Here is a 12,024-nt window from a genome sequence, read left to right on the forward strand (position 1 = left end):
TGTGTTGATCAGTAGCTATAAGAGTGGCCATATGGGTTATTGATTGGTTGCCCAAGTATTTGAATGGGAGGCTGAGTGTGTGTGTGGGTGGCTGGGAGGTGCGTGACTCTGTGCATAGATGTGTAAGCAGTTGATTCACTAGGAGTATGAGTTCAAGAGTGCATGTGGAAACAGCTATATGGGCGGTTGACTATGCATGGGTGTGTTGGTGAGTGAATGGATTTCTCATTGCTACATGAGCAAGTAAGTACGTATGTAAAACACAATACATGTGAGAGTTGACAGATATAAATAACTGTGCATAAGAACCAGTGAATGTGTGAGTGGCTGTATCGATCACTGTGAGCTTGTATCAGGGATTATATAAGAGAGTAAATATGTGTTAGTATATGTTTGAATAAGTAAGATGTGTATAACTGTATAGTTGAGGAAATGGAGGTGTGATTGATTCTTTGCATGACTGAGTAGGTGTGTGAGTAACTCCATGGATGAGTGACAGTCTGTGAGTGTCTGTTTATACTGAGTGTATGTAAGGTTATATTAGAGTCTGAAGAGGTTCATTGTATTATCACATAAGTGATGTGATCAGTGATGACAAATGAGATGTCATCAGTGATGTCATTTGAGTTGTCATCAGTGATGTCATCAGTGATGTCATTTGAGATGTCATCAGTGATGTCATTTGAGTTGTCATCAGTGATGTCATTTGAGATGTCATCAGTGATGTCATCAGTGATGTCACTGACCATGTCATGAATGATGTAATATGTGACATCATCAGCAGTGGATTGCGGGTGCGCGATATATAGTTAGCGCTTCTAACTATATATGGAATTTCAATGGTTTTATGCGAGTAAAATAAGGTTTTGTAAATGCTAATTCCTAACTATATATGGCCTATAACCTATGGTTTTTTCATTGAATTTTCAAGGTTTTGTAAATGCAAATTCCTAACTATATATCCACTATAACCTATGGTTTTTTCTGTGAATTTCATTGGTTTTTTAATAGCAAATATGAAAAGCTTTAAAATGTCAAGTACGTGATAGATAAAAACATTTTCGTATTTATGCACGCTGATGTGCTTTGAACGCGGCAACCCCCCCCCCCTCCCCTCTTTTGCCTTAGTAGTACTCTCTCTTTGCAGATACTGAAGGGTAGTTAACGCAGGCCTTTACCCCCGTTGTAATCCGTCGTGCCTCCTTGTCTCTCCATTTGATTGATTGTTGTCCAAGCATTTACTGTTTTAGAATTGGTTCTCTTTGGATCATTCTCTATTTACAAACAAGCACAAAGTCGCAATACTCTGTTTAGTCTTTGCAGATAGTGAAAAATCGTGTAAAAAAATGAAAGTAATCGAGCAAAATCAGTAGGCCACTAATTGGATCTCTTTTTGACCTCGCTAAAATAGAAATATTAGGAACAACCCTTCTTGAGAAATACGAAAATAGTGAGATGAACTGAGCTCCACACCATGAGGGCTGCAAGACAGCTCGGCTCCATCACCCATCCCGCACAAAATAACGACAAACCCTATGCAAATATTAAAAATATAGACAACACACCAGCAAAGAAACAGGGTAAAACATTTTAATAAAAAACTATTTACATAACGTTGGTTTATAAGATGATGTCAGTAGTGGACCGATGTGTGAATAGATCGAAAACAGCACAAGGCTCCAAGATCCAGATAGCAAGCTCCTGGATGTTGGGTGCCATAGTTTAGAGTTCTGAATTTCAGCCTTTTTCAATGCCTGTGCTTTGTTGAATCAAAATGGCGGCTTGACACAAAGCTGACTCAAGCGTTGTTACTGATGCTATGCAGACCAAAACTGGTTTTCAGTTTGTACATTTTTCTAGATTTTTCAATCCAAGTTTGGTTGACTTTGTAGAACGATGGCTTCAGATTTTCAACATACGGTGTGGTGGCGCTGACTGGGAGGGGGCGCTTCGCTCCTGCCCCCTCCCCAAGTAAGATTTTCATACGTGAAAGTACGTTAATGGTTTTGGTCCCTGAGATGCTTCGATGTCACTACCATTCTCAAATAGCATAAGTTCTGGATGTTGGGTGCCATAGTTAAGAGTTCTGAGCAGTGCTTGTAACACTGTCTGAAGCTTATTTCCACCTACTGCAGCTTCACTATTCTCAAAGTAAGTGAGTGTCGTTTGTGGACCTGACTGCATTAGAAAACAATGTGGTATGTTACCTTCCTAAACAGCTTGACGGAGGCCCCTGAGGGGCGGTGTGATGGCCATGGACTCGGAGAAGACGCTTGGCTCCGACACCCTCCCCAAGTCTTATAGCACTGGTGTAGCCTGAGATCGCCCCCGACATAGGCGGCCGGCTCCCGGGGTCCGGCGGAACTTTTTGCCTTTTGATGACTCTTCAATTCTGGACCTTGTCCCACAATCCGTTTGACCTGAAGACAAGCTGTAGTGGGGCGCCCCTTTATCGTTTTAGTTGCCATTCCGCCCGCTTTTGCTACACTGTGCCTCTTCCGCCATTCAGCTGTTTACCGCCCGCTCTTGCGACTACAGCGTCTCGCTCACCATGTAGTTGAGATGCGCCCGCTCTTGCGGTGCAGCGATAGGCGGCTGCCACAGGACTCTCAAAATGGCGGCCGGCTCTTCGGTTTTGGGCCTGGTCCACTAAAATGGCCCTGGGACACCTTGGAACTCGGACGCTTGTCTGCTAGGGCTTGGGTCCCATTCTCGAAAAGCGTCCCCTCAGCCGTGAAGATTCTACAAAAGTCTTGGGGGCCTCCGACTCCCGCAGGCTTCTGGTGGGGAGCGGCTGCCATGATTGCTCGTGGAATGGCCACGACGGAGCTACGAGATGGTAGTGGTCTCATGCTGACGCCAGCTTTAGTCTGAAACATCCAGAAACACTGTAGACTACCAATTCGATCAGTTCCGGTAGCGCCCCAACATGACCCGGAAGAGAAGAACTTGCCCTCCCCTCTTTGACTGATGGTTCTTGTTGCCTGTCCCCTCTGTTGTCATTTAACAGAACTTTTTGGACTGCTGAAAGGGGTTGTGTTCTGAACGCTGGTTGGTGGAGACATTTTGACTATATTCTTGACCTACGTTGTCGCGTAATGCGTTTTATGACACGCCGCGTTAGCGCACCCGGAAGTGATCCGAGGCGCGGCGCGCAGCGCGTAACGTAAGCATAACAGGTCATGTGACTTGTTAATAAAACTTTTCATTGGTTCATTTTACTTTTGTTAATTTAATGATGAAAAGCTTGGTCATATGACCTAAAAATTACGCTTTTTATTATTTTCGAACAATATTTTTTTTTCAAACATATGTTATAATATTCCAGGCTAATGTACTTTCCCGGAAAATTTACAACTGTCTTGCAAGTAAAATATATTCCTTTTTCGAGAAAAAGGGCGTTTCTTCCTTCCATGACGGAGCCGTTGAGTAAAAGAGATTCGGCCTGCTGTCTTAGTCGCCGATACGCCTGATTATCAGATTCTTATCGATCACTTTATGTTGCAGGAGTGGAAAACACAACTGCCCTTGACCATTTATCTTTACTGCGTTCCTACATATTATACCTTTTATCCGTCATGTAATTGGACTGCTTTATTTCACTTGCCTTTTACTGATTCGAAAACAGTCACTAAAAGTAAAAACTTTACAAATGAAAATACTACTACCGTGTTTTGTTTTAAAAACCTTTATTGTAAAAATATCAGTATACAAATACGGGCCTACAACCACGTGGGCCGGCCACGGAGCAAACTGAAATCGTATATGATGAGGAGACATTTACACTGTAGAAGAACGTAACGAGCGGGCCATTAGGTGACAAGAACAAAGGTGTCTAACAGTTGCGGAATCGGTGGACGTACATTTTGTAATTAAAATACGACAGGGCCACTTACAATAACATTTTCTAGATATACATTTGCGGGCAAAGAGTTACGAGTCCCATTTATACCGGCGCCATTTTGGGCGAGGCCGGGCAGGTCCAAGATATAGTCAAAATGTCTCCACCAACCATCGGCCAGACCAGAACCCCTTTCGGCCCTTTATGCTACAAGATGGTGTCTTCCATTCAGAAAATATTGGTGGCAGCATTTTGAAAGGAAACAGAAACAGCCGTTCTCCTAGTGAGTTTCACATTCTTACATTTAGGAAGAATGTTGAAGAGTAGTATGTGGAAAATCTGAAGCCATTTTTCTACAAACTCTCAATCAGACTTGGATGGAAAAAAAAAACCTGAAGAATGTACAAACTGAAAACCAATTTTTGTCTGTATAGCACCAACAGTAACACTTGAGTCAGCTTTGTGTCAAGCCGCCATTTTCATTCAATCAATAGCGTCCCCCTGCACACATTCAGGGACCTGGTCGTGTCTTCAGATGAAACGCATTGTAGGAAAAGAAGCAGAAAGGAAAAGGCAAAAAGTTCCGCCGGACCTAGTGAAGCTGCAGCAGGTGCAAATAAGCTTCAGACAGTCCTACAAGCACTGCTCAGAAATCTCAACTGAGGCACTCAACATCCAGGACTTGCCATTCGGATCTTGGCACCTTGTGCTGGTTCCGACCTATTCACACATCAGTCCACTACTGACATCACCTCATAAGCCAACGGGGCACCCCACGCCGACTTTCGGCGCAGCATTGTAGGATGGCCACACCAGTGCGGCAATTTGCTGGACACCACCTCGGTGCCATCCAGATCTCGGCGCGTTCATTCAATCAATAGCGTCCCCCTGCACACATTCAGGGACCTGGTCGTGTCTTCAGATGAAACGCATTGTAGGAAAAGAAGCAGAAAGGAAAAGGCAAAAAGTTCCGCCGGACCTAGTGAAGCTGCAGCAGGTGCAAATAAGCTTCAGACAGTCCTACAAGCACTGCTCAGAAATCTCAACTGAGGCACTCAACATCCAGGACTTGCCATTCGGATCTTGGCGCCTTGTGCTGGTTCCGACCTATTCACACATCAGTCCACTACTGACATCACCTCATAAGCCAACGGGGCACCCCACGCCGACTTTCGGCGCAGCATTGTAGGATGGCCACACCAGTGCAGCCACTTGCTGGACACCACCTCGGTGCCATCCGGATCTCAGCGCGTTCGAGTCACTGTGCCGGAAGAGTGACCGGAACTCAGCTGAACACGCCGTCTTTCGGCGCAGCATTGTAGGATGGCCACAACAGTACGGCAATTTGCTGGACACCACCTCGGCGCCATCCGGATCTCGGCGCGTTCGAGTCACTGTACCGCAACAGTGACCGCAATTCAGCTGGACACGCCGTCTTTCGGCGCAGCATTGTAGGATGGCCACACCAGTGCGGCAATTTGCTGGACACCACCTCGGTGCCATCGGATCTCGGCGCGTTCGAGTCACTGTACCGCAACAGTGACCGCAATTCAGCTGGACACGCCGTCTTTCGGCGCAGCATTGTAGGATGGCCACACCAGTGCGGCAATTTGCTGGACACCACCTCGGTACCATCCGGATCTCGGCCCGTTGTGCTGCCTTCGGCCTATTCGCACATCGGTCCGCTACTGACGCCGCCTCACGTGCCAACGGATTTTCTACGCTTTTTGTAGCCCTATGTCGCATAACAGGTCATGTGACTTGTTTATAAAACTTTTCATTGGTTCATTTTACTTTTGGTTTCCTAAAGATGGAAGGCTTGGTCATATGACCTAAAAATAACACTTTTCATTGGTTTAGAACATTTTTTTTTCCCAAACGATGAAAGCCCCACCTTGTTTCTGGATCATTCAGACTGAAGCTGGCGTCAGCATGAGAGCACCACCATCTCGTGGCTCCGTCGTGGTCATTCCGCGAGCAATCATGGCAGCCGCTCCCCACCGGAAGCCTGCGGGAGTCGGGGGCCCCCAAGACTTTTATACAATCTTCACGGCTGAGCGGACGCTTTTCGAGAATGGAGCCCAAGCCCTAGCAGGCAAGCGTCCGAGTTCCAAAGTGTCCCAGGGCCATTTCAGTGGACCAGGCCTAAAACCGAGGAGCTGTCCGCCATTTTAAGAGCCATGTGGCAGCCGCCTATCACTGCACTGCAAGAGTGGGAGCAACTCAACAACATGGTGAGCGAGACGCTGTGGCCGCAAGAGCGAGCGCAACTCAGCTAGATGGCCGCCACCTGGGGAGGCCCGTTCACGCCGGCTCCCCCACGCCCCCCCCCCGAGCCGCCGCATGCCAATTTTCGGAGCAGCATTGTAGGATACCAAAACCAGTGCGGCAGTTTACTGGACATCACCTGGGTGCCTGTCGTACATGTTGTGTCAGCCATGTGACACTGGACACAGACCGCTACTGACGAGGCCTCCCCCCGCACCACCCGGGACGCCCCACGCTGTTTTTCTGTGCTGCATTGTAGGATCCCTAAACCAGTGCGGCACCCAGGCGACATCACCTGGGTGCCGTCCAGAACTCTGCACGTTGTGCTGCCTTGGGACTATTCGCACAACAGACCGCTACTGACGAGGCCTCCCCTCGCCCCACCCGGGACGCCCCACGCCAATTTTCGGAGCAGCATTGTAGGATCCCTAAACCAGTGCGGCACCCAGGCGACATCACCTGGGTGCCGTCCAGAACTCTGCACGTTGTGCTGCCTTGGGACTATTCGCACAAAAGACCGCTTCTAACCATTGTTGCTTTTTGTGTTGAGAAATGTTTAAATGTTTTTAGTTTTTGTTCCGTTTGTTAAAGTTAGTAGTTAATAAAGTTTTATAACCTTACTTTGTTGGAGTGTTATCTATTTTTTTAAAAACGGGTGAATGGGGCCTTGAATCGGGTTATTGTCATGTGTGGGCTTTGGAAGTGTGCTGCTGCAGGATCGGACATTTCAAACTCAAATGCACGTTCTTTTTCTTACCTTTCCGAAGCATGGAGCGCAATAGCAGGCAGAGAAAGGGTGATGCACGTGTTGAACACTACCTGACCTGGCAAGTTCCTGGCAGTGCCCCCCCGCCCGCTCCTGAAAGAGGGCACACACACACCGCCGCCCCGAGTACTTCACAAATCTTTAAAAGACCATGCGCTTGTTCATGAGGCTTAAATGGTTTATCACCTCTTCTACAACCCCTGCATCGACCCTCTGACGTTTCATGGAAAAATTACCATGTAACACAATAGCAAGCCCTGTCGGCTGAAACCCCCAAGGAATCGTGGGGCATATTATCAAGGGGGTTTATCTCCGCTTTTTTGGCTTTAAAAGCCATGAAAGCGGAGATAAAATTATCTCCCTATTACCAAGCTGTCGCTAACACCAGTTAGTGACAGCTAAAAGGAGATAGCGACCATCTTGGGCCCCGCTTTGCATGTCAGTGATATTTATCACTAATGACATGCAAAGTGGCGTGCCAAGATGTTAGCGACTGGAAACAGTCCCTAACATCGCTACCTTCTATTACCAACTTTTGGAGATATTCGCGCTAAGCGCGAATATCTCCAAAATCTAACACCTGCCCTGAGCAGTTCTTAGCCATGTTATCCAATGGGAGGTGGATAACATGGCTAAGAGAATTAGGTCAATAATACATGAATATCGCTGACTTTTCTGCGATAATAGCAAGGTTTATCTGCGATAAAAATCGCCGATGTGCGGCGATAATTTTTGTCTCTAAACAAGTTAGAGACAAAAATTATCGCTAGTTGTTCGTAATATGCCCCCGGGTTTTTGCTTGCAGAAATCGGGAGGCGGGAGACTAGCACTGAAATCAGTAGTCACACGCCTAAATCAGGAGGATTGGCATGTCTGAATTCTCTACAGCTGGGGCCATAAACTACATCCGCAGGGTTAGGTGATATCCTGGGACCAGCCTGGCATCTAAAATGGCTGCCGTGCACGACAAAATTGTGCCATTCGAAAAAAAGGCAAGATGGCGCAGCCGCTGGAAGAGATGTATCAACATATATCAGCCTCCTCAGCCACCCTCAGGAAACATAGGGGATTAGGATACGTCTCCCGCACCTCCTTATACCTAGTAATTTAATTAACGAAGCACAAAATGGCGAATTCCCGTTTCGCTACCAGTTTGCGGCCCAGTTCGCGGCCCGTGAAGCGCTTCTACCGTGAAAAATCATTTTTTTTTTTATGTTCCCCACGGGACCCTTTAATAACCCCAACAACATTCCTAGGGGGTGAAGAGGGGGATACCTTGCCCCCTTTCATTAAATTCCCCCTTAGTTTTTCACCTTTTCTTCTCTCTCGATCCTACCGAGAGACAAGATGGCGGCCGCTCCGGACTGTCACGCAGCAAAAAAAAAAAAAAAGCTCACGCACAGCCGCTGGAAGAGATGTATCAACATATATCAGCCTCCTCAGCCACCCTCAGGAAACATAGGGGATTAGGATACGTCTCCCGCACCCACTTATAACTAGTAAGGGGATTAGGATACGTCTCCCGCACCCCCTTATACCTAGTAATTTAATTAACGAAGCACAAAATGGCGAATTCCCGTTTCGCTACCAGTTTGCGGCCCAGTTCGCGGCCCGTGAAGCGCTTCTACCGTGAAAAATCATTTTTTTTTTTATTTTCCCCACGGGACCCTTTAATAACCCCAACAACATTCCTAGGGGGTCAAGAGGGGGATACCTTGCCCCCTTTCATTAAATTCCCCTTTCGTTTTCCACCTCTTCTTCTCTCTCGATCCTACCGAGAGACAAGATGGCGTCCGCTCCGGACTGTTTAGAATGTTGACAGACACCGGAGAGCCAATCAGCTTTCTGCGCGCAAAGTTCCGATAAGCGAAAAGTAAGCGGACCGGATCGCTGCCCAGAGCGCTGTTACAGATATATATCTTGGTTTGAACGTTAATTTCTCAAAAACTACTGGAGCACATATATTGAGACCTAGCAAAGGCACATCGGGCTAACAGTCCCTACAATTTTGCCAAGTTTCGTGCAAATCCATTCAGCCGTTCGAGCTAAAAGTGAGTCCAACCGCCCTATGGAAAACTCAATGCAAAAAACGCGTTTTGGGAACCCTCCTTTTTTCTCGGCCCCCCCTTGACGAAACCCCCCCAAATTTTCAGGGGCTGCTCAGAATCAAAATGTGCCATTTTCCTGAAAATTTCAGCCGATTCCGTCCACAAACGCCAACGTTATTAGACATAGAATTTTCAAAAGTCCCATAGAGAAAAAATTCTAACTATATATACCTACTGGCGATAGCCAGTAGGTAATATATATATATATATATATATATATATATACATAAATATATATATATATACATATATATATATATATATATATATATATATATATATATATATATATATATATATCCAAAAAGCTGCTTGCAAAGATCGGGTGCAGCGACGAATTCCCAACCAGCACCAAGGAAGCAGACACGAGCCCAGAGTATGTGCAAAAAAGCAAGTAGCATTTATTCTTTCATGAGTCCGCCATATATATATATATATATATATATATATATATTCCACCGTATTCGTTCACACTTCACAAGAACGATGTCCAGGCCACAAATAGTGTTCAAAAACTGGATTTAATCACAGCCCTACTCTAGTAGGGCTGTGATTAAATCCAGTTTTTGAACACTATTTGTGGCCTGGACATCGTTCTTGTGAAGTGTGAACGAATACGGTGGAATATATATATATATATATATATATATATATATATATATATATATATATATATATATATACCTACTGGCGGTCGCCAGTAGGTATATATAGTTAGGATTTTTTCTCTATGGGATTTTTGAAAATTCTATGTCTAATAACTTTGGCGTTTGTGGACGGAATTGGCTGACATTTTCACGAAAATGGAACATTTTGTTTCTGAGCAGCCCCTGACAATTTGGGGGGGTTTCATCAAGGGGGGGCCGAGAAAAAAGGGGGGTCCCAAAACGCGTTTTTCCCATGTTAATTTCCATAGGGCGGTTGGCCTCACTTTTAGCTCGAACGGCTGAATGGATTTGCACCAAACTTGGCAAAATTGTAGGGACTGTTAGCCCGATGTGCCTTTGCTAGGTCTCAATATATGTGCTCCAGTGGATTTTGAGTAATTTAGGTTCAAAAAAAGATATATATCTGGGCGGAGCCTAACCACACATCTGATCTGATTGGCTGTCAGCACTTCATCCAAGAAGTGTTGGCAGCCATCTTGGGACCAATATACATGATAGCACCTCATTAAAAAGCATTGTAGTTAATAGAGGGTTTTAGGACTTTAGTTACATTATAAGTCATTTGTTGATGGTACCATACTCGTTTTAGGAATTGTGGTGGGTTCTAAGGTGATTTTACCATGTGAAAAAACCTTCTGCTGTGATATCATGAATATTGTTTGAAAGAAAACTAATATCTCATGATTTTCCCACAGTGGTTTGGAAGAGGATCTATAAGCTAAACTGAAAGCATATTTTCTGTAAATTCACATTATCTTTCTCAGTCATGTGAAAATGAAGTCTGACATTCTCAGTAAAACATGTACATCCAACAAGGACAGAGACTGTCAGTTGATTCCTTTGTGTTCTACTGCAGCCTCCTAGAGTGTTCTAAAGAACAACTAGAGCGCTAACAGTCCTACTTATTACAAAGGTATGGCACACCTGAAGCCATCTTGATTGGAATAAAGTGGTAACTCTTAAAACATTTAATTTAAAAAGAAACAACATGAGGGGGTATATTTTGCCATAGAAAGTATGATTAGTGCTGCAGAATGAAAAATTAGGGCACATTTTGAGTGACTTCTCAAATCCTTTTCTATTTCATTAAAACATTCTGACATGCAGTCTCCCAAAATGGCCACCAGAGACAAAAGAGCCCAAATGTAGCCCAAATATCACCCAGATGTAGCCCAAGTATAGCCCAATGACAGAATGTCCCAGAGTGTTCTAAAGAACAACTAGAGCGCTAACAGTCCTACTTATTACAAAGGTATGGCACACCTGAAGCCATCTTGATTGGAATAAAGTGGTAACTCTTAAAACATTTAATTTAAAAAGAAACAACATGAGGGGGTATATTTTGCCATAGAAAGTATGATTAGTGCTGCAGAATGAAAAATTAGGGCACATTTTGAGTAACTTCTCAAATCCTTTTCTATTTCATTAAAACATTCTGACATGCAGTCTCCCAAAATGGCCACCAGAGACAAAAGAGCCCAAATGTAGCCCAAATATCACCCAGATGTAGCCCAAGTATAGCCCAATGACAGAATGTCCCAGAGTGTTCTAAAGAACAACTAGAGCGCTAACAGTCCTACTTATTACAAAGGTATAGCACACCTGGAGCCATCGTGATGGGAATAAAGTGGTAACTCTTAAAACATTTATTTTAAAAAGGAACAAAATGAGGGGGTATATTATGCAATAGAAGGTATTATTAGTGCAGCAGAAAGAAAAATTAAGGCACATTTTGAGTGACTTTTCAAATCCTCTTCTATTTCATTAAAAAATTCTGACATGCAGTCTCCCAAAATGGCCACCAGAGACAAAAGAGCCCAAATGTAGCCCAAATATCACCCAGATGTAGCCCAAGTATAGCCCAATGACAGAATGTCCCAGAGTGCTCTAAAGAACAACTAGAGTGCTAACAGTCCTACTTATTACAAAGGTATGGCACACCTGAAGCCATCTTGATTGGAATAAAGTGGTAACTCTTAAAACATTTAATTTAAAAAGAAACAACATGAGGGGGTATATTTTGCCATAGAAAGTATGATTAGTGCTGCAGAATGAAAAATTAGGGCACATTTTGAGTAACTTCTCAAATCCTTTTCTATTTCATTAAAACATTCTGACATGCAGTCTCCCAAAATGGCCACCAGAGACAAAAGAGCCCAAATGTAGCCCAAATATCACCCAGATGTAGCCCAAGTATAGCCCAATGACAGAATGTCACAGAGTGTTCTAAAGAACAACTAGAGCGCTAACAGTCCTACTTATTACAAAGGTATAGCACACCTGGAGCCATCGTGATGGGAATAAAGTGGTAACTCTTAAAACATTTATTTTAAAAAGGAACAAAATGAGGGGGTATATTATGCAATAGAAGGT

The sequence above is a fragment of the Lissotriton vulgaris genome, chromosome 5, assembly GCF_964263255.1.
Source record: "Lissotriton vulgaris chromosome 5, aLisVul1.2, whole genome shotgun sequence".
NCBI classification, from domain to species: Eukaryota; Metazoa; Chordata; class Amphibia; order Caudata; family Salamandridae; genus Lissotriton; species Lissotriton vulgaris.